Genomic DNA, 24,211 nt, shown 5'->3' with positions numbered 1-24,211 from the left:
TGCTATTAAATATCTGATGGAAAAGAATGATGGTAAACCTAGACTTATTAGATGGGTTCTCTTGCTGCAAGAATTTGATTTGCAAATTATTGATAGAAAGGGAGCTGAGAACCCCACTGCAGACAACTTGTCTAGGTTAGAAAATGTTCTTGATGACCCACTACCTATTGATGATAGTTTTCCGAATGAACAATTAGATGTCATAAATGCTTCTCGTAATGCTCCTTGGTATGCTGATTATGCTAATTACATTGTTGCTAAATTTATACCTAGTTTTACATACCAGTTGTTGTGGGAAAACACGGCCACCTATGGGGCCATCAGCCCCTTGTGGTTCAGCGGGGGGGGGGGGAGAGCACATTGCACAAAGAGCGGAGGGGACAGAACAACACGGCAGCGATCACATGGGCAGTTTTAAACCAGGTTCGGGCCGCCATGAGGCGTAAAACCCTACTCCTGCTTTGGTGGATAGATGAGAGGGCCATAGTGGAGACGCAACGCTCTAGCCCGGCAAGATTGCCTTGGGGCGAGAGCAGCTACGCGCGTATGAATGTACAAGGGTCCGAATCCTTTCTAAGGTTGCCACGGCCCTCCTTTTATAGATCAACGGGTCACCAGAATGGCAAATCAGTCATTGCGTACTGATTAGATAGCAAACAGTGCTATCATACCTAACTCTGCAGACAGGATGATACTTCTCCAACGTACCTATAAGTTTTGATTGTTCCATGCTATCATATTATCATTCTTGGATGTTTTACAATCATTTGTATAGCAACTTTATATCATTTTTTGGGACTAAAATATTGACAAAGTGCCCAGTGCCAATTGCTGTTTTTGCTTGTTTTTTACTTCACAGAAAATCAATACCAGATGCAGTGAAACTTTTTGGAGATTTTTTCTAGGCCAGAAGACATAGGATGGGCCAAAGAAGTACCAGAGGGGTGCCCCAAGGGAGGCACAACCCACATGGGCGCGCCTGGGGGCCCAGGCGCGCCCTGGTGGATTGTGCCCACCTCGGTGGCCTCCCGGACCGCCTCTTTGCTCTATAAATACCCCAACATTCCATAAACCCTAGGAGAGTCGACGAAAATCAATTCCAGCTGCCGCAAGCCAGAACCACCAGATCCAATCCAGACACCATCACGGAGGGGTTCATCATCCTCGTTTGTGCCTCTCTGATGATGCATGAGTAGTTCATTGTAGACCTACGGGTCCGTAGTTACTAGCTAGATGGATTCCTCTCTCTCTCTTTTGATTCTCAATACAATGGTCTCCTTGATATCTATTTGATGTAACTCGTTTTGCGGTGTGTTTGTTGGGATCTGATGAACTCTGAGTTTATGATCAGATCTATGTTTTTATCCATGAAAGTTATTTGAGTCTTTTGATCTCTTATATGCATGATTGCTTATAGCCTCGTATTTCTTCTTCAAATCTTTGATTTAGTTAGGCCGACTAGATCAATTTTTCTTGCCATGGGAAGAGGTGCTTTGTGATGGGTTCGATCTTACGGTGCTTGATCCCAGTGACAGAAGGGGAACCAACAAGTAGGTATCGTTGCTATTAAGGATAACAAGATGGGGTCTATTTTCTACATAAGTAGATCTTGTCTACATCATGCCATTGTTCTTATTGCATTACTCCATTTCTCCATGAACTTAATACACTAGATGGATGCTGGATAGCGGTCGGTGTGTGGAGTAATAGTAGTAGATGCAGGCAGGAGTCGGTCTACTAATCTTGGACGTGATGCCTATATAATGATCATTGCCTGGATATCGTCATGATTATTTTTTTGACCTTGATCGTCATGATTATTTGTAGTTTTATCAATTGCCGAGCAGTAATTTGTTTACCCGTCGTATGCTATTTTTCTTGAGAGAAGCCACTAGTGAAATCTACAGCCCCCGGGTCTCTTCTTTATCATATTTGCCTTCGAGATCTATTTTTTTTTGCTTTTATTTTCAGATCTATTAATCTAGAATCACAAAAATACCTTGATGCAATTTATTGTTATTTATTTTATCTCGCGTTCCTGCGAGATCTATTTATCCAATCTACTACAATTTTACCTATCTTTTTACCCGTGAGGGATTGACAACCCATCTCTTACGTCGGGTTACAAGTATTTGTTCTTTGTGTGCAGGTATCGTTCACGTAGTGTTGCATGGTTCTCCTAGTGGTTCGATAAACTCGGTCTCATCACTGAGGGAAATACCTACTCTAGCTGTGCTGCATCATCCCTTCCTCTTTGGGGAAATACTGACGTAGTTAAAGCCGCATCAAAAGGACTTTCTGGCGCCGTTGCCGGGGAGACATCATCAACATCTACCAGGTTCCTAATCCCAAATATCATCTCCTTGCAATTTACATTATTTGCCATTTGCCTCTTGTTTTCATCTCCCCCACTTCACAAAAAAAATTCCATTTTATTCGCCCTCTTTTTCATTCGTCGTTTTTCTCGTCAGATCTGTTTTTTAGTGTAATCTTGTTGCGTAGTCACAGTGACTCAAGAGAACACCAAGTTGTGTGATTTCTTCAATACCAACAACAATGATTTTATTAGCACTCTGATTGCTCCACCTGCCACTAGCGCGGAGTCTTGTGATATTAATGCCGCTTTGTTGAATCTTGTTATGAAAGATCAATTTTCCGATACTCCTAGTGAGGATGTCGCGTCCCATCTTAACACATTCGTGGAATTATGCCATATGCAAAAGAAAAAAGATGTGGACAATGATATCGTGAATTGAAATTTTTCTCGTTTTCTTTGCGAGATCGTGCAAAAATTTGGTTTTCTTCTTTGCCTCGTAATAGTATCGATTCTTGGGATAAGTGCAAGGATGCTTTTATTACTAAGTATTTTCCGCTCGCAAAAATCATTTCTCTTAGGACACAAATCATGAATTTTAAGCAACTTGAGCATGAACATGTTGCGCAATCTTGGGAAAGAATGAAATTGATGTTAAGAAATTGTCCTACTCATGGTTTAAATCTTTGAATGATCATACAAAAAAATTATGCGGGATTGAATTTTGTTTCCAGAAATCTTTTAGATTCCGCCACGGACGAAAATTACTTTGGGTGAAGCTACTAAATTGCTTGATAATATGGTGGCTAATTATTCACAATGGCATACCGAAAGAGCTCCTACTAGTAAAAAGGTTACTTCGGTAGAAAAATTAAATTCTTTGAGTGAAAACTTGATGCTCTTATGAAGTTGGTTGCTAATAAAAATGCTCCTATTGATCTTAATGATGTGCCTGTGTCTACTTTGATTGAGAAAAATAGTGATGCCATAGATGTGAATTTTGTTTCACGAAACAATTTTAATAACAATGCTTATAGAGGTAATTTTAATCCTAGACCTTTTCCGAGAAATTCCTCTAATAATTATGGTAATTCCTATTGTAATCCTTCTTATAATAATAATAGGAACACCTCTGATCTTGAGAATAATATTAAATAATTTATCAATGCTCAAAAGAATTTTAATACTATGTGTTGGGGATATAACTATTGGGTATGAACCGCCCAGGAGGGGCCAGGTCATACCACTGGTGACTTATCAGTGAAGATAGCGGGTCATAGCAAGCCTATTGACGGCCCAAGACCCAGAGGCGACTTGACGCCCAAGAGGATGAACCGCCACATGTATAACTTGTATTGTAAGGCAAGCTTAGTTAGTCACCGAGCCGGACACGTCGTGTATGAGCTGACCGGGACTCTGTAAGCCGCCGAGCATCAACCTGTGTATATAAAGGGGTGACCCCGCGGCGGGTTAACTCAAGAAACAAGAGATCGAGAACTAGGTCAAGCGTATTCGCTCTCTGGTAATCAAAACCCAAGCAATACAATCCCAAACTGGAGTAGGCCTTTACTTCCACTGCGAGGGGCTGAACCTATATAGACTCTCTGTGTCCTTTGTCCTGATTAACCCCTTTAAGTTAATCTAGTTGTGATGGCTCCATGATTAAGTCCTTTCGCTAGGACATTTGCCGTGTTAAGTCCACTACAGTTGGCGCCCACCGTGGGGCCAGTGCACTGTGGTTTTGAGTTCTTGAAGGGCAGCTTCGCAGGGATCAAGGGATACACTATGGGCCGGATGACCAAGAGTCATTGCGGCAAGCTCTACATCGACGATGCGGGCTGGGGACCCGAGGCCGGCTCAATTGAGTACGGGTACCAGGTCCCCTTCGGCGGAATCCACGTTTTTATCGGCAAGATCGGTGAATCAGGCCCTGAGCTGGATACCTACACCGACATCATCGAGACAGCTCAGTGTGCACGACCCGCCGAGGTTCGGGCCACTGTGAAGCATGACTTTGTTGGTTTCATACAGGGGGCAGAATTTGAGGAAGAATCTGTGTCTGGTGGTGAGACGGCCGTCTACTCTGATGGTAAATCGTCAACCGGTGAGACCAATTCAATGTATCAACTGCAGGACGGCCAGCTTGGGGGCTATTCTGATGGCGACATTATTCTGGACCCCTACGAGCCGCCGAACAGGGTTGCTATCCTCATGGCCAGTACACAGCTGACGCTCGGCTCAACAACCGCCACGGCTATGACCTCCAGCTCAACGGCTGTGGCAACGGCTGGTGCTAGTGGCTTCGCTCGTCCGCCGACTCAGGTTTTGATAGCGTTGTTGGAGGCTTTGGTGACTTTGATGGGGGTGGAGGTGACCCCGGACACTCAAGAACAGCATAAGGTGGATCTTGCGAGGTTACGAGATGAGATCGCTCAAGCCAAGGAAGTGCTGGCGGCTGAGACCACTAGGATGGCCATGGAGCGAGCTGCTTTGGATGCCAAGGCACAACGGATTCAGGCAGACTCTTTCTGGCTCACCTTGCATCAAAACGCTTCAAATGCCATCATGAGAAGGAGGCACCAAAGTCGTTGACCTCCGGTTTACGATGTGAGAAACCACTTCAACACGCCTGGGGCAGGGTCCAGTGACCCGCCTGTGGTGAATCGGGCGGTTGAGGCGCCCGTGACCGGAGCGCCGGTTCAGCCGCGTACTATGGATTCACCTCATTTGGATATGACTCCGCCTCAGCATGTTCCGACACCACCGGGTCATTATTCTAACCCTTTGGATAACATGATCGCTGCGGCGACACGATTGGCGGCTCTCCCAGTTGAAGGCGAGTCTCCAGCTACGATAGAGACGCGGAGGGCCAGATAACTTCTTCAGACGGCCATCGCTCAACAGGCGGCTTATTCATAGAGCCATGAACGGATTCACTGAACCCCTCGACCAGGCCAGAGTTATAGCAAGCACATTGACTCGCCGACAGTTTCAAGCAGAGAGCCGCACCATAACCAGCCTCGAAGGCATGATCCGACGCGCGGTGGTGTCGAGGCCCAGACTTTGGTGGATCAGGGCAGGGCGCGCCGGGAAGTGGAGCTGGCGGCTCAGCTGGCGGATCAACAACAATCTCCGGTTTATCCATCGGCATCGGTGGAAGCAGGAGTGACCTCTAGAACCTTGGGTGTGCCATGTTTAGTGCTGGCTCTGCCTAATGAGCGGTTCCCTAAGGATTTCAAGGTTCCTCGTAAGGTGCCTAATACATAGCAGATCAGCCCTAGAGGCTTAGATTGAGAGCTATGAGATGGCTATCGAGATGTTGGATGTTACTGATGCCGCGTGTGCTAAGTATTTCACCATGATGTTCGATGGGCCGACTTGTACTTGGTTGAAAGGGCTGCTTGCTAACTCCATTAGGTCATGGGCAGAGCTGAAAACACGTTTTATCCAGAATTTTAAAGACACATGCAAGCAGCCCATGTCAATTCTGGATTTAGACTCTTGTGTCCAAGGTGAGGGCGAGTCGACAACAAATTGGGTGCACCAAATCTCAGCTGTTATACACTCATCGGGCAGTATCAACGCCGGTTCAGCAGTCCTGATGTTGGAGAAGAATTGCCGTTTCCTCCCCATTAAGCAGAAACTGGAGCGGCTTAGACGCCACTGCAATGACATGGGGGAGCTCATGGTGGTTGTTGTCAAATATGACGACTCTGATAGTACCAAAGACCCTGACTCCGATGAAGAGAAGGCGGGTAAGGGGAAGAAGAGTGGCAATACAAAGGGGCAGCAGCATAATACAGTGAGTCAAAGCGGCAACGGTAAGCGCAAGGCTGATGGCAATTTAGATTTTGTGGCTAGCACCAATATGCAGAATAATAATCAGCGTTGCAAGGGAAAGCCGCCCCGGCTTGGAGGGCCAAAATTTAATATTGAGGCGATGATGAATCAGCCTTGTACAAAGCATGGTACGCAAGAGAAGTCGGCTAATCAACTGTGGAAGGATTGCTTCATCATCAGGCATTATAGGAATTCCAATTTTTCCAGAACAATCATGGCCCGAATGGCGGCTCAGGATCCGGCTCTCACGGGCCTGGCCTTGGTGGTGGCGGTTCAAACACTGGTTTCCAGGGCCAAGGCAATCAAGGTGGTTTTAATTAGCAGTCTGGTCAAGGGAATCAGCAGCAGCAATCTGGTTATCAGAGTAATCCGAAGTAGTTGAATAGTGGACAATATCATGTGTTCACCACAAGTTTATGTAAACAAGACCAGAAGATTCATAAAGGGGCGGTGAACGCAGTTGAGCCAGCGATTCCCCGTTACTTGCGATGGTCTGAACATCCTATTCTTTGGAGCCGTGAGGATCACCCGCCCCGGATTGACAATCCAGGTCACTTGGCTTTAGTGGTTGCGCCTCAGGTTGGAGGTTACAAGTTCACTAAGGTGCTCATGGATGGAGGAAGCAACATCAATATCCTTTACCACGAAAATTTTTGTTGTATGAGTTTGACTAACAAGGATCTTAAGCCGTCTAACACTGTTTTTCATGGTGTGGTGCCTGGTAAGCCGGCATATCCAGTGGGCAAGATAGCTTTGGAAGTGGCTTTCGGTGATGAACATGATTCCAGAGTGGAGACATTGACCTTTGAGGTGGTTAAGATTAAGAGCCCTTATCACGCTTTGTTTGGGCGGCCGGCTTATGCTAAGTTCATGGCAAGACCATGTTATGTTTATCTGCAGCTTAAGATGCTGGGTTATAAGGGTACCATCACAGTGGATGGGAACCAGAAGATAGCTTTGGAATGTGAAGAGGGTGATGCTGCTTATGCTGGGTCTGTTTGTGCAACAGAAGAGTTGAAGTTTTACAAAGATAATGTTGACCCGACAGATATGACACCTTTGAAGAAGCCAACCACAGAGCATCACCCTCTGTTGAAGTTTAAATCGGCAGATGACACTAAGTTGGTTGATTTTGTTCCTGGCGATTCATCCAAGCAGTTTAGTATTAGTGCTAATCTAGATCCAAAATAGGAAAGCGGCTCTCATCGAGTTCATCCGTGAGAACCGGGACATCTTTGCATGGAAGCCTTCAGACATGCCAGGTATACCGAGGAAGCTCGCTGAGCACACTCTCAATATTGATCCAAAGTTTAAACCGGTCAAGCAATTCCTTCGTCGCTTTAACGAAGAGAGGCGTAAGGCCATTGGTGAAGAAGTGGCCCAACTCTTGGCAGCTAGGTTCATTGTTGAAAGTTTTTCATCCTGAAAGGTTGGCTAACCTGGTGCTGGTGCTTAAGAAAAATGGTACTTGGTGCATGTGTGTGGATTACACAGACCTTAATAAAGCATGCCCGGCCGATCCTTTTGCTCTCCCCCCTATTGATCAGATTAGTTATGCTATGGCGGGTTGTGAGCGTTTGAGTTTTCTTGGATGCATACTCTGGTTATCATCAGATCAAGATGGCAGTTAAGGACCAGGAGAAAACATTTTTATTACACCCTTTGGAGCCTTCTATTATGTGTCTATGCCTTTTGGGCTTAAAAGTGCCCAGGCGACTTATTAGCGATGTGTTCAGAATTGCCTCCATGACCAGATTGGACGAAATGTGCATGCTTCTGTGGATGATATTGTTGTAAAATCCAGGAAGAAGGAGACCTTGATAGATGATTTTAAAGAGACCTTTGACAACCTCCGGGTCTACAAGATGATGCTTAACCAGGCCAAGTGTGTTTTTGGTGTGCCCGCAGGCAAACTCTTGAGTTTTTTGGTTTCTGAAAGGGGGCATTGAAGCTAACCCAGAGAAAATCAAGGCTATTACTTCCTTGGCTAAACCGGCGTGTATTAATGATGTTCAGCAACTAGTGGGTCATATTGGGGCCTTAAGCCGGTTCATAAGTCGGTTGGGGGAAAAGGCTATCCCTCTGTACCAGATGATGAAGAAAATGGACCACTTTGTCTGGAGTGATGCCACTGATCAGGCGTTTGAAGCCTTGAAGAAACAGTTAGCTGAACCGTCGATCCTTGCTACTCCTATTGATAAGGAGCCCTTGTTATACATGGTTGCCAATAGCCGAGCTGTCAGCATGGCAATTGTTGTGGAAAGGAAGGAATCAGGCAAGGAGTATCTGGCTCAGCGGCCAGTTTATTACATCAGTGAGGTTCTCATTGAATCCAAGCAGAGGTATCCACATTGGCAAAAACTGGTGTATGGAGTGTTCATGGCTAGTCGTAAGCTGAAGCAGTATTTCTTTGGTCATCTCATCACTATGGTTAGTTCTCCCACCTTAGGGGATATTATTCAAAACGGAGAGGCCACAAGTCGGGTAGCCAAATGGGCCATTGAGCTTGGACCCCACGGTTTGAACTATATGCCTCGGACAACCATCAAGTCTCAAGCACTTGTGGATTTTATCAATGACTGGACTGAGTTGCAGATGTCTGAGGAGAAGCCGGATAGCACATATTGGACTATTCACTTTGATTGATCTAGGCAGTTGGAAGGCTCGGGGGCTGGAGTTATTTTGACTTCCCCACGAGGTGAGAAATTTTGTTAAGTTTTAAGGTTGATGTTCCCTTGTACTAACAATGCAGCTGAGTATGAGGCCTTGCTCCATGGTCTTCGGATGGCTAAAGAGATGAATTTAAACCGGGTGAGGTGTTTTGGTGACTCAAATTTGGTGGCTCAGCAAGTTTCAGGCACTTGGGATTCTAAGGACCCACTCATGGCGGCTTACCGCTGCGAGGTTCATGCTATTGCTGGTCATTTCAAAGGTTATCAAGTGGAACATGTTGATCGCAGGAAAAATGAGGCGGCTGATGCTTTGAGCCGGTTAGGGTCCCAGGGTAAGCCGGTACCACCTAATGTTTTCCTTGATATTCTGCATAACCCTTCCATCAAATTTCCTATGGAGGAAGATCTTGCTATTCCTCACCCGGAGGCACAATTGGTGGCGGCTCTTCATGTTATTCCTGACTGGACAGTTCCATATTTGGCTTATATGACCCAGGGCGAGTTACCTGGCGATGAAACTTTGGCCAGGCAGATAACCCAGCGGTCTAAGTCAATGACTATTGTCAATGGCGGGTTGCATCTTTCCAGTGTCACATGGGTGTTTCAACGTTGTGTTTCTCCTAAGGAAGGCCGTGAAATTCTACCGGAGATTCATGAAGGAGATCGTGGTCATCATGTCGGTTCAAAGTCTCTCATAGCCAAGGTTTCCGTCATGGGTTTTATTGGCTGACGGCTCATGTTGATGCAGAAGATTTTGTCAGTAAATGCGATGGTTGTCAAAAAATTTCACGACGAGCTCATGTGTTGGCTCAAGAGTTGAGGATGATTCTGTCGGATGTGGGGTTCCGGCAAACCCTTAAGGTTCGAACACTGGGGTGCGCGCGAAGTTTTTCCCTCCTACCGATCTACGCCCTAGCTCGCTAAGATCTTGCGGACGAACTCGCAACACAGAAAGACACGAGGTTTATACTGGTTCGGGCCACCGTTGTGGTGTAATACCCTACTCCACTGTGGTGGTGGTGGATTGCCTCTTGGGCTGACGATGAACAGTACAAGGGAAGAACAACCTCCTGAGGTTGAGGTGTTCTTGTGGCTAGGCTCTCGGTCGGGTTGGATCAAGCTAAGATGAGATGCCCCTACTATGGTGGCCAGCTCTACTTATATAGGCCTTGGTCCTCTTCCCAAATAATGAGCGGGAAGGGAGCCAACAACGACGGGCAGGTTTGAAGGGGGGCAGCTAGTACAAGCTATCCTGACAAAAGCGGTCTTCGCCTGCGAAAAGCTCTGGTGGTGACGCCGTCTTGGGCTCCACGACGACCTCCGTCTTGCCGTCCTCCTGGTCTTGGTCTCGTTGCACAAATATAGCAAACTTTGCCTGATGCCTCGGTACTCCTCGCCTGCGCTGGCCTCCTTAGCACCAAAGAGGAAATAAGGACGCTGCACGCGCTGGCGCTCGCCTGGCGCCCGCCTGGTGTCGTGCGTCATGGCTCATGTCACGAGAGCCTCGTGAGGTTTGCCCCGCCTTGATATCTCCACTCCTCGTGAGCCTGCCTAGTTAGGCTACTCCAGAGGAGGTCTTGCGTTGTCCCCTCGCGAGGCTTGGACCCTCGTGAGGGTCTTGGATGCCTTGTTGATGAAGATGGGACGTACGGCCTGCTGCTTAGCCATGCTGTGGGCTGCAGGCTGGCAAGTCTGGGGACCCCCGTTCCCAGAACGCCGACAGTAGCCCCTGGGCCCAAGGTGTGCTCAGGCTTGGCTTCGCGGCGAAGCCAAGGGTCAAGTTCGGAGCACCGTGGGCCCCTAAAGCCTACGGCCTCGGTTGACGCGTGGAGGTTGATTGGATGTGGGCGTCTCCGCTTCCCCATGTCGCCTTGGCAACAGCACGACTTGACAAGTCCCTACGACATGCAAGGAAAACCATCATTACCTGCGATCGTGGGAGACGCCGGTTGGCCTCCTCTTGCTATTAATGGGGAAGGGGGCGGAGCCCCCGTCGCCCATCTCTTCCTCGCTTGCTTGTTTCTTCTTTGCTTTATTGCCCGCACTGTCTCCGATGGCGCCACGAAGGAAGTTCTCTGCCGCCGAGAAAGGGAAGGCCCCTCGTGAGGTCCCCGGTTCCCCGGCGCCCAAGCGCGGTCGTGGCCGTCCGCGCAAGCACGCCGCGACACCCGCCGTGGCCCACCGTCGAGGCGGCGCCGCGGCACGCGGAGGGGACCGTTCCAACCATGGCGGTCCAGCTGACGAGGGGAGGCGCGCAACGGTAGCGCGGCCTCCCCTCCCGCGCTTCCATTCAGCGGAGGTGTCGCCGGAGTTCATTGTCTGGTCGGAGAACCCGGCCTGCAACTGGCTCCAGCTTCCGCGCTTCCTTGTCGATGAACTGCCGGCCCCTGGTCCAGGCGGGCTCTGGTTCAGGCGGATGGTTGCTGCAGCAAGGCATGCTGGGTCGCGGTCGGGACTTCCGCCGCAGGCAACATAGCCCTGGCTCGCGGCTGGCAGACGTTCGCCCGCGCGCGCGGCCTGGGCAGGCGGTGCACGCTCCACTTCAAGTATGACGGTGGATCGACCCTCTATGTGAGGGTGTTCGGGGAAGATGGTCGACGCGCCGGGTGCTGCCCCGAGACGAACGACGGTGAGGAGGTGCTCGGCCTTGGTGACAGTCGCGACGAGGATGAGGGCGAGTCTGCCCTCGGTGGCGACCGCGTCTCTTCCAGCTACGGCAGCTCTTCCTCCGGTGACAGCTCCAGCAGCGGTGGCTACGACCAGCCGCTGCGCCCGCTTCGAAGGAGGCACCGGGTCATCTCGTCGCCGTGCCTCCGTGAAGCGCGAGGAGGGGTCTGGCTAGGCTCGGGGCGTCGCTAAGGACCTGCCTCCGCGGATTGCTGCAACGCTGCTTTGTTTAGCTTTTTCCTTTTTTCCTGCATCAGAAAATGAAACCAGTATGGGCCCAGAGGGGCGTGTATCGAACTGTGGTTCTTTGGTTAATGCAACATGCGTGTTATTCCCATGCCGTGTTGTTATTTTGCGCAAGGATAACTTAACCTGGCGCGTTGGGACGCCGTTTCCTTCACGAGGTGCCTGCGTTTGCTCAGAAACTGCGAAAAATTTGTTAGGGGGTGCGCTAGAGGATTTGCCGTCCACACAAGCCTTGACTTGGCGCTTTGTATCGCGGTACCCGAGGGGCACGGATTAGGAGAGATGTGCCAGCTTTCAGGCTCGAACGAGGGTGGCTCGCGAGAAGGCAGAGAGAAGAAAAAAGCTCGCGAGGGCACCTGCCTAGCCCCCTCGCGAGGTATGCGAGAGAGAGAACATGAGCAAACCAGAGCCGAAAATGCGGTAAAAGGCTAGGGAATCAAATCAGCAGCAAACACCAAGAGCAACTTCGATTAAGGAAAAAGCGAGCCAACTACGGAAAGCAAATGAAAAGCCACGTCCGGCACCTAGTCTAGTCTTCAAGTCTTCTCACCAGCGCGGAGCTAAGTGCTGTCCACTAGGCGTGGGAGGGAGCCCCAGGGCCTGAGGCCGGCGCTCCTGAGATTCCGGGGCGTGTACAGCCCCAACTCATTATTACATGAGAGTGTCACGGGTGGCGATTCTTCACAGGCACCGGGCCTTCTTCACAGGCTCTGGGCCTTTCTTCACAGGCTCTGGGCCTTGCTTCATGGGTAGAACTTCCGGAGGTGCTGGATGTTCCACGCGTTTTGGATAGGTGTCCCTTCTTGCGTCTCCAGGCGCACGGCGCCAGTCCTGGAGATGTGGACGACCCTGAACGGGCCCTCCCACATGGGTGAAAGCTTGTGCAACCCTTCCCTGGAGAGGACCCGCCTCAGGACCAGGTCACCGGTCTCGAGCGTGCTGGAGCGGATGTTGCGGCAGTGGTAACGCCGCAGCGCTTGCTGGTACCTTGCCGCCCTTAATGCAGCTTCGCGACGACGTTCCTCCCCCAGCACAAGATCCATCCCCCGCATGGCGTCCTGCTGCGTTTCGTCGAATGCCAGAACCCGCACGGAGCGATGCTTGACCTCGTGAGGGAGGACTGCTTTGGCTCCGTAGACGAGGAAGAACGGAGTCTTGCCCATTGGCTTGGTAGCGGTGGTGCAGATGGACCACGGCACGGATTGGAGCTCGTCGTGCCAGCCCCTGCCGCAGGCCTCCAGCTTCTTCTTGAAGGTCCTGGTCTTGAGGCCCCTCAGGACCTCAGCGTTGGCGCGCTCAGCCTGACCATTGCTCCTGGGATGGGCCACCAAAGCATAGCAGATCTACGTTCCAAGGTTAGCACAGTAGGTTCCGAAGAGGTTACTAGTAAACTGCGAGCCGTTATCTGTGATGATGCGGTTGGGGACCCCGAAGCGGCTCACGAGGCCCTTGATGAACTTGACAGCAGAGCCGGCTGGAATGGTACGGACGGCTTCCACTTCCGCCCACTTGGTGAACTTGTCGATGGCGACGTAGAGATAGCGGTAGCCCCCTGGCGCCCGGGGGAACGGGCCTAGGATGTCCAGCCCCTAGACCGCAAACGGCCATGTGAGCGGGATGGTTTGGAGGCCCTGAGCGGGCTGATGGATTTGCTTGGCGTGGAATTGGCAAGCTTCACAGGACTTCACCAGCTTGGCCGCGTCGTTGAGTGTTGTAGGCCAATAGAACCCACTGCGGAACACCTTGCGGACGAGGGTCCGCGACAACAAGTGATGTCCGCAGTCCCCGCCGTGTATGTCAATCAGCAACTCCCTTCCTTGATCGTTGGAAATGCAGCGTAGCGTGACATCGTTCGGTCGTTTCCTGTATAACTCGCCATCTTGGATACAGTATGCCGTGGCTTGCCGGGCCACGCGCTCCGCGTCCTCTTCCTTCTCCGGCATCGTCCCGTGCATCAGGTACTCTTTGAGTTCCCTGGTCCAGCACTCCTCCTGGGGCTCGAGCGCCAAGAACAGCCGAGCTCCTGAGGTCAGGCCATAGGCCGGGGCTCCCGTGGCCGGGAGCTGTGGGAGCTCCTCCCGAGGCAGAGTCATGCTTGAAAGAGGCGGCGTAGCTGATGGCTTGAAGAGCCGCTCTTCGAAGACGCCGGGCTCTTGCGGTTGCCGCTTGGATGCCCTTCGGGCGATGTCGTCGGCTTCCTTGTTGGTGCCCCGGGGCACGTGTCGCAGCTCCAAGCCCGAGAACTGCTTTTCCATCTTGCGCACCTCCGCAAGGTAGGCCTCCATGTGCTCGTCCTTCGGCTCGTACACCTTGTTGGAGAAGTTGACGAGGAGCTGCGAGTTGCCTTTGACGGTGAGGCGCTTTACCCCTAGGGCCGCAGCAGCCTTCAGGCCAGCTATGAGGCCTTCGTATTAGGCGATATTGTTGGAGACCTTCTCGCCGTTCTGGAAGCAGAGTTGCACGGCGTAGTAGAGCTTGTCCTGAGTGGGAGAGATGAGCACTACTCCAGCCCCCGCGCCCTGGTGCGCGAAGGCGCCATCGAAGTACATGACCCAGCCGTCTGGTGCCTCGCTTCCTGGGGAGGTGGACCGGTCTTCTCCTTCCTCAAGAGCCAGGGCATCTGCCCATTTTGCCACAAAATCGGCGAGCGCGGCTCCCTTGATGACCCTGGTAGTGCTAAACTCCAACTGGAATGCTTGCAACTCGATGTTCCATTCAGCGACCCTTCCGGCTGAGTTAGGGCTCCTGAGTACCCTCTCCAACAGGTAGGCTGAGACGACCTTGATGGGGTGGCCCTGGAAGTAGTGCCGCAGCTTGCACGAGGCCACCAAGAGTGCGAGCAGGAGCTTTTGCGGCATGGGGTAGCATGCCCTTGCGTCCCGCGGTACGGTGCTGACGATGTACACCGGGTGCTCGACGAGGGCTGGCACACTGTCGAGGCTTGGGCCCTGCAGAGATTGTGGCATATCCTGAGGTGGTGGGTTTCCTGAGACCTGACCGTCCTCGGGAGCTTCTGCGATGTTGCCCTCCTGAGCTTGGTCTTCCGCCGCTGATGGCTTTGCTGCGCCTTCCTGACCCTGCGCTGCATCAGCTTTGGCTTGGCGCGGCACACCCTTGTCTTGGCGCTCCTCCCGAACCGCTACCAGCGCCGCGCTGGCGGAGTACGGGGTGCCGTCAAGGTAGAGTACAGAGGCTCGAGAGGCCGCGGTGCCACCATCACCGAGGGGCTGGTGAGGTATTTCTTGAGGTCTTGGAAGGCCCGGTCGGCCTCCGGGGTCCACTCGAAGGGGCCCTTCTTCTTCATGAGCTTAAAGAAGGGTAAGGCGCGCTCGCCTATCTTGGAGATGAAACGCCCTAACGCGGTCACCCGCCCTGCTAGCTTCTGCATCTCCTTGAGGGTCTATGGCGGGCTCATGTCTTTGATGGCCTTGATCTTCTCCGGGTTCGCCTCGATCCCTCTGTGGGATACGAGGAACCATAGTAGCTTGCCAGAGGGGACGCCAAACACGCACTTCTCCGGGTTAAGCCTCAAGTTCACTTGGCGCAAGCTCTCAAAGGTCTCCTCCAAGTCTTGAATCAATGTCCTCGCCTCGCGAGATTTGACCACTATGTCATCAACGTAGGCCTCTGTGTTCCTGCCGAGCTGCCGCCCCAAGGCGATGTGCATCAGCCGCTGAATGATTGCGCCCGCATTGCGCAAGCCGAAGGGCATGCGGGTGTAGCAGTACACCCCGCATGGTGTCAGGAAGGCTGTCTTCTCCACATCCTCCACCACCATCTTGATTTGGTGGTATCCAGAATGCATCCAGGAAACATAGCAAGTCGCACTCGGCGGTGGAGTCGACAATTTGATCGATGCGTGGGAGGGGGAACGGATCTTGGGGGCAAGCTTTGTTAAGCTTGGTGAAGTCGATGAACATACGTTCCTTCCCACCTTTCTTCGGTACTACGACGGGGTTCGCCAGCCATTCAGGGTATCGAACTTCTCGAATGGTACCAGCCGCCTCCAGCTTGCGTGTCTCTTGGATGATGAAGGCCTGCTTCTTAGTGGACTGCCATCTCGCCCGCTGCTTCACGGGGCGTATGTTGGGGCACACCCTTAGATGATGCTGGATCACCTCTCTCGGGACCCCTACCAGCTGATTGGGCTCCCACGCGAATATCTCCTTGTTCGCGCGCAAAAACCTCACCAAAGCTTCTTCTTGTCCCGGGTCAAGGCTGGTTCCTATGGTAAAGGTGGCTCCTGAAGACCCGTCCTCGTAAACCGGCACCTGCTTGGTCTCCGCCTTGTCTTAGGTGAACAACTGCTTCTTCTTGGCGGGCACGGTCTCCTTGGCCTCGGGCGTACCGGCGCCGGCTGGCTGTGCTGCTGACGCGGTCTTGAAGGCGAGCCTGAGCGCCGTCATGGCCTCCTTAGTGTCCCCCTTGATGGTGAGGACGCCCTTGCTCCTTGGCATCTTCATGAGGTTGTAGGTCGGGTGAGTCGCCGCCATGAACTGAGCGAGAGCCGGGTACCCGAGTATGGCATTGTACGGGAGACCGATGCGGGCGATGTCGAAGTCCACCAGCTCAATTCGGTAGTTTTCACGTGTGCCGAAGGTGACAGGGAGGCGGATCTGCCCCATAGAGTGGGCAGCTCCACCACCCACTCCCGAAAAAGGCTTGCTGAGGTTGAGCCGCTTGGGCGGCACGTGGAGAAGGCTGAAGGCTTCTACGGAGAGCAAGTTGAGGCCGGCACCGCCGTCGATGAGGGTCTTGGTGATGGCCACGTTGCAGATGGTAGGCGTGCAGAGCATTGGGAGCATGCTAGAGCCGGCGGTGGAACCGGGGTGGTCTTCTGAGTCGAAGGTGAGGTCGGCCTCCGGCGCAGCCCAACCAGGCGGAGCCCCCGCGCGCTTGGAGGCTGCCCCAATCTGACGGAAGAAAGGTTTGATGTGGCGATTTGAAGGCGGTGCTTGGGAGGCACCTAGCAGTGCCGCGACTACGTGGTGCGCCAGCACCGCGTAGCGCGCGGTGCAGAGGTTGCGGAGTTCCCCCCAGGATGCCATCGTGGATCCCGGGAGGTTGAGCAGCAAGGCGCGCGGCTCGCCGGCGAGGGCCATGGGGAACCAGTTGGCCATGATCTTGTCGTCGCCTCCGGCCTCGAGGACGGCCTCCTCGTACGCCTGCAGGAACGGCGCCGGGTCTGCCGCGCCGTCGTAACGCGGCGGCATCTCCGGCTTGAACTTGGTTGGCCACCGCACTTGCCGCAGGGCGGGGGCCAGGGCTCGGTACCCTAACTCCCTACTGTCGGTGTCGGCCGCAGAGGTGGGTGGCAGGGCATCAGCCATGGGAGCGAAGCGCGGCAGCACAGGGCGCAGGTTGGTGGGGAGGAGCTCCGGCGCACCCCTACCTGGCGCGCCAAATGTCAGATGTGGGGTTCCGGCAAACCCTTAAGGTTCGAACACTGAGGTGCGCGCGAAGTCTTTCCCTCCTACCGATCTACACCCTAGCTCGCTAAGATCTCGCGGACGAACTCGAAGAACTCCCAACACAGAAAGACACGAGGTTTATACTGGTTTGGGCCACCGTTGTGGTGTAATACCCTACTCTAGTGTGGTGGTGGTGGATTGCCTCTTGGGCTGATGATGAACAGTACAAGGGAAGAACAGCCTCCTGAGGTTGAGGTGTTCTTGTGGCTAGGCTCTCAATCGGGTTGGATCAAGCTAAGATGAGATGTCCCTACTATGGTGGCTAGCTCTACTTATATAGGCCCTGGTCCTCTTCCCAAATAATGAGCGGGAAGGGAGCCAACAATGGTAGGTAGGTTTGAAGGGGGACAACTAGTACAAGCTATCCTGACAAAAGCGGTCTTCGCCTGCGAAAAGCTCTGGCGGTGACGCCGTCTTGGGCTCCACGATGACCTCTGTCTTGCCTTCCTCCTGGTCTTGGTCTCGTTGCACCAATGTAGCAACCTTTGCCTGATGCCTCGGTACTCCTCGCCTGCGCTGGCCTCCTTAGCACCAAAGAGGAAATAAGGACGCTGCGCGCGCTGGCGCCCGCCTGGTGTCGTGCGTCATGGCTCATGTCACGAGGGCCTCATGAGGTTTGCCCCGCCTTGATATCTCTGCTCCTCGTGAGCCTGCCTAGCTAGGCTACTCCAGAGGAGGTCTTGCGTCGTCCCCTCGCGGGGGTCTTGGATGCCTTGTTGATGAAGATGGGTCGTACGGCCTGCTGCTTAGGCACGCTGTGGGCCGCAGGCAGGCAAGTCTGGGGACCCCCGTTCCCAGAACGCCGACAGATTCCAATCACTTGGCCGTTTGCAGTCTGGGGGTTGGATATGGTTGGGCCTTTCAAAAGGTCCAAAGATAAAAAGACCCACCTTTTGGTGGCGGTTGATAAATTCACAAAGTGGGTCCACGCAATTCATCAAAAAGGTGATTTTCCGGTTTGGCTATCCTCACAGTGTTATAACTGATAATGGCACTAATCTATCCAAGGGCGCTATGAAAGAATTCTGTCAATGAGACCATATTCGTCTTGATGTATCATCGCTGGCTCACCCCCAGTCCAATGGCCAAGCTGAAAGAGCCAATCAAGAAATTTTGAGAGGCATCAAGCCCCGGCTTATGGTCCCTTTGCGGAGGACGCCGGGTTGTTGGGTGGAGGAGTTGCCCTCAGTGCTATGGAGTATCAATACTACCCCCAATAGATCTACGGGTTACACGCCTTTCTTCATGGTTTACGGAGCAGAGGTGGTTCTCCCTAGTGACATCCGTCATGACTCACCCCGTGTGGCAGATTATGTTGAAGCTGATAATGAAATAGCACATCAGGATGCTATTGACCTGTTGGATGAGGAGCGTGACCTTGCAGCGGCTTGTTCAGTGTTTTACCAGCAAGATCTGCGTCATTATCATAGCCGCTGGGTTAAAACGAGAACCTTTCAAGAAGGAGATTTGGTGCTCCAGCTTATCCAGGATCAAACCGACATGCACAAGCTAACCCCACCTTGGGAAGGGCCCTTTGTGGTCAGCAAAAATCTGAACAACGGATCATACTACCTCATTGATGTTCGAGAGCACAAGGACTCACGCAAATCAGAGGAGGAGACCTGTCGGCCGTGGAACATTGCCCATCTTCGGCCTTATTACACCTGAGCCACCGGCTCTTGTGTTGGTATTTCTGGGGTGTATCGAGTACGGCGAGTCATGAACTTCCTGAAGTATCAACTTCCTGATCTCGGTATTATTGGGCACATAAACACGGTCCTCAAACCACAAGCTGTTGTGCTCATCCTCACGAAAACCTTTGGCTTTTCCTTTGCTCATTCTCTTTTTTATCTCGGCAATTTCCTTGTCATCCTTCTGAGCTTCTCGAATCTTTCCCAATAATGTTGACTGAACTTCCAATGCTGCAACAAAACCTCTAGGAACTATCTCCAAACGAAGCTCCCTGAGATCCTCGGCTAACTACTTCAGCAATCCTCCGCTTACGAGGGTATTGGCATAACTCTTCCGGCTCAAAGCGTCTGCTACGACATTGGCCTTGCCTGGATGGTAGTGCAGCTTCATAACATAATCCTTTATAAGCTCCAACCATCTCCTCTGCTTGAGATTCAGCTCCTTCTGTGTGAAAATGTACTTCTAACTCTTATGATCCGTGTACAGATCACAACGATTTCCAATAACAAAATGTCTCCAGGTCTTGAGTGCATGCACTACGGCTGCTAACTCCAAATCATGCATGCATAATTCAACTCATGCGGTCGAAGTTGTCGTGAGGCATATGAAACAACTCTCCCGTCTTGCATAAGTACTCCTCCGAGTCCTAAGCGAGAAGCGTCGCAATACACTTGGAAATCCTTGCGTACATCCGGCAGAATCAGCACTGGAGCTGTAACCAAATGTTTCTTCAACTCCTAGAAACTTGCTTCACATTCTTCTGTCCATTTGAACTTGGTATCTTTCTTCAACAACGCTGTCATTGGTTTCGCAATCTTGGAAAAATTCTCAATGAATCTCCGATAGTAGTATCCTGCGAGTCCAAGAAAACTGCGGATCTCTCCAACTGAGGTGGGTGCCAACCACTCAGTGACTGACTGAACCTTGGTAGGATCCACTGCTATACCTTCTCCTAATATAACATGTCCATGAAATACAACTTCCTTCAACCAAAACTCACATTTGCTGAACTTGGCATATAACTGATGTTCTCTGAGCTTCTCGAGAACTAAACGCAAATGCTCCTTGTGTCCTCTTCATTCTTCGAGTATACCAAGATATCGTCAATGAATACCATGACAAACTTATCCAAGAACTCCATGAACACCTTATTCATCATACTCATGAAATAGGCAGGGGCATTAGTCAATCCAAATGACAAATCTTTTCAGTTGGGTAACTATAATTGTGCTGTAAATAATTGCCAGCAGGAGGAAACACTTCACCATCTCTTTTGGACATGTCCTTTTGCTGCTCAGTGTTGGGACCTGATTTGTCCCTCTAGACAGGCCAATGTTTCAGTGCTTGAAGCTTTTGCTGATTTAAAACTAAAACTTCATGTGCCTTTCTTCATGGAAATCATCATCCTAGCATCCTGGGCCATCTGGATCTCTAGGAACAATCTCATTTTTCAAGACATTCAACCAAGCATACAGGGATGGACAGCCATCTTCTTGGAGGAGCTTAACTTGCTTAGGTTTAGAATTAAAAAGAGCTATGCTAGAGCTTTCTGTCTCTGGCTTGACATCCTTGTCCTGTAATTTAGTAGCTTATAGTTTTTTACTTATTTTTCTTTTGGCTTTTCTCAAGCCTCTTTGTACTACTAGACATCTCTTTTTTGATATAATATAAAAATTGCAGTGGGGTTTTGCCCTACTGAATATAGTCAAAAAAACTGTGTATTCATATAGCCCGTACCTTGTAGTGAAAGCTGTCTTTGGTATATCCAGTTCTCGGATCTTCAGCTGGTGGTATCCCGATAGCAGATCGATCTTGGAGAATACTTTAGCTCCTTGCAACTGGTCAAACAAATCATTGATCATCGGCAGTGGGTACTTGTTCTTGATCGTCACTTCATTCAACGCACGATAATCAACAACCATTCTCAACGATCCATCCTTCTTCTCAACCAAGAGCACTGGGGCTCCCCACGGTGACGAACTTCGTCGAATGTAACCTTTCTCCAATAACTCCTTAATCTGCTTCTTAATCTCCTCTAGATCATTTGCGGGCATCCGGTATGGTCTCTTCGATATCGGTCCTGTGCCTGGCAACAGCTCTATCAAAAACTCAATGTCTCGATCTGGCGGCATGCCTGGTAACTCCTCTGGAAATACATCGGGGTAATCCTTCACTACAGGCACTTCCTCCTGAACAACTCCTGAGAGGGAATTTACTCGGGTTCTCATTGGCGCATGCCTGGATACATACTTGATCCTTTTTCCCTCCGGTGTACTGAGTAAAATTGACTTACTGGCGCAATTGATGTTTCCCCCGTACATCAATAGCCAATCCATGCCTAGTATCACATCCAATCCTTGTGACTCCAAACTTATCAAATCTGAGGGGAAAACATGCCTACCTATGGTCAATGGCTTCTGAAAACATCCTTGGCTTGCCATATACTCCGCTCCTGGCGAGCTTACTAACATAGGTATCCTAAGAACTTTGGTGGGAAACTTATACTTATCCACAAATCCCCTTGAAATGTATGAATGCGATGCACCAGTATCAAAAAGAACGATTGCAGTAAATGACTTAAACAAAAACTTACCGATAACTGCATCTGGCTGCTCTTCAACCTCCTCCACGTTCACGTGGTTCACTTGTCCCCTGTTGAAAGGGTTGGGCTTGTTTGCAGAGCTTCCATTGCCGTTACCATTCTTTGCTTCAGAACACTCGGTGGCGTAATGTCCAGTCTTCCTGCACTTGAAACAAGTAATGTGACTTAGATCCTTCTTGGCGGGTGTGGCTGGGTTAGAACGGTTCTGATTGCTGCCTGCTCCATTCCCATTTCCATTCTTGGGGCCGCTGTGGTTGTGTGCACTTCCTCCATTGTGGGTATGGCCTCCATGGTTATGGGTATATCCTCCCGAGTTTGGGGTATATCGAGGCTTCTGCTGGGCTCTTAAATTGTACTTCCCTTGTCCATACTTCCTCTTGCGGCTCTCAATTTGTTGATGCTTCCCTTCAATCATAAGAGCCCTATCTACCAACTCTTGGTAGTTAGCGAATGTCGCTACCATCAACTGCATGCTTAGCTCATCATTCAGCCCTTCCATGAACTTCTCCTGCTTCGCGGCATCAGTGGCCACATCGCCTGGGGCATAGCGAGCTAACTTGGTGAACTCATCCACGTACTGCCCCACGGTATGGTTTCCCTGGCGTAAGTTGCGAAACTCATGTTTCTTCATGTTCATAGCTCCAGTTGAGACATGTGCAGTGCAGAATGCTTGCTGAAACTGATCCCAAGTGATATTTTCTATAGGGAAGGTGGCTGTGTAATTCTCCCACCATGAGGCTGCGGGTCCATCCAATTGATGTGCGGCAAAACGCACCTTCTCAGCATCTGTGCAACCTGCGGTGGTCAACTCCCTTCCTATCCTGCGTAGCCAGTCATCAGCAACTATCGGCTCGGTGCTACTGGAAAACACCGGCGGCTGCAACCTCAGAAAACGAGCTAAGTTGTCAACTGGAGGTGGTGGCGGCGGGTTGTTGTTGTTCTTGCCTTCGTTCTGGACTAGTTGATGTATCAAGGTATTCTGCTGTTCGATCAACTGAGTGATCTCCGGTGGGAAGACAAATCCGGGGTCACGTCTCAGAGGCATCTGATGGGTTTAGAGGGGAGTGTCGGTGTCAAAACTGGCGGATCTCGGGTAGGGGGTCCCAAACTGTGCGTCTAAGGCGGATGGTAACAGGAGGCGGGGGACACAATGTTTACCCAGGTTCAGGCCCTCTCGATGGAGGTAATACCCTAATTCCTGCTTGATTGATCTTGATGATATGAGTATTACAGGAGTTGATCTACCACGAGATCGTAGCGGCTGAACCCTAGAAGCTAGCCTATGATTACGATTGTTCTTGTCCTACGGACTAAACCCTCCGGTTTATATAGACACCGGAGGGGGCTAGGGTTACACAGAGTCGGTTACAAGGGAGGAGATCTACATATCCGAATTGCCAAGCTTGCCTTCCACGCAAAGGAGAGTCCCATCCGGACACAGGACGAAGTCTTTAATCTTGTATCCTGAAAGTCCAATAGTCCGGCCAAAGTATATAGTCCGGCAGTCCAAGGACCCCCTAATCCAGGACTCCCTCAGTAGCCCCTGAACCAGGCTTCAATGACGATGAGTCCGGCACGCAGATTGTCTTCGGCATTGCAAGGCGGGTTCTTCCTCCGAATACTCCATAGGAGATTTTGAACACAAGGATCGTGTCCGGCTCTGCAAAACAAATTCCACATACAACCGTAGAGAGTATAATATTTCCACAAATCTAATCTGCTGACACATTTTGTAGCGTGACATCACGCCATGGCCCGGTCATTATTTGAACCATTTTTCTCAACCAGCTACTGCACATATTGCGAGGCAGTTTCCTTGGCACGTCTTGTCGAAGTAGAGATCGTGTCCCCTTATCACGGGATACTCATCAATACGGGTGTGGGTAACCCAACCGCGCCATCAATTATGGCACTTGGGGAATAAGCGAGTTTACCAGGCAGGTGAGGAGGCGCATAGTTTCCTCCGCCCTTATAAAGGGACAAGGACTCCTCCTTTTTACCCACGCCTTCTTCTTCCCTGCCCATCCATTCCTGCACGCTCGAGCTCCAGCGCCCAAGTTCGCATTTTCTCCACGAAACCACTCCAAACATGTCCAGAGTGGGAGGCAAGTGGATGGTCTCCTCCGTTACGGAGGAGAACATTACGAAGCTCTGAGAAGCCGGATACCTGGCCGCAGATATCACGCACCGGCTCCCAGACGCGGGGCAGATTGTCCCCACCCCCGAACCCCACGAAAGGGTTGTATTTCTTACCCATTTCGTCCGCGGGCTGGGATTTCCCCTCCACCCATTTGTCCGCGGGCTCATGTTCTACTACGGGCTGGACTTTCATGATCTGGCCCCCAATTTCATCCTCAACATCTCGGCGTTTATCGTCGTGTGCGAGGCCTTCCTCCGCATCAAGCCCCACTTCGGCCTGTGGCTGAAGACCTCCAACGTTAAACCGAAGGTGTTGGTCGGCCAGCAAGCGGAGTGCGGAGGCGCCATGGTGGGCAAGATGCCCAACGTCACCTGGCTCGAAGGCTCCTATGTGGAGACCGTAAAGGGGTGGCAATTGGGGTGGTTCTACATCACCGAGCCGCGCGACACCAACTAGGTGGCGGCCCCCGAATTTCGATCCGGTATCTCCATGCGGCTCACCTCCTGGAAAGAGAAGGGCCTATCTTGGGGTTCATCGGTGGAGCTGACCGGACTCCAGAACTGCGTC

This window comes from Triticum aestivum, chromosome 4D (genome assembly GCF_018294505.1).
Source record: "Triticum aestivum cultivar Chinese Spring chromosome 4D, IWGSC CS RefSeq v2.1, whole genome shotgun sequence".
In the NCBI taxonomy this organism is placed as follows: domain Eukaryota; kingdom Viridiplantae; phylum Streptophyta; class Magnoliopsida; order Poales; family Poaceae; genus Triticum; species Triticum aestivum.
This window is presented reverse-complemented; position numbering follows the sequence as displayed.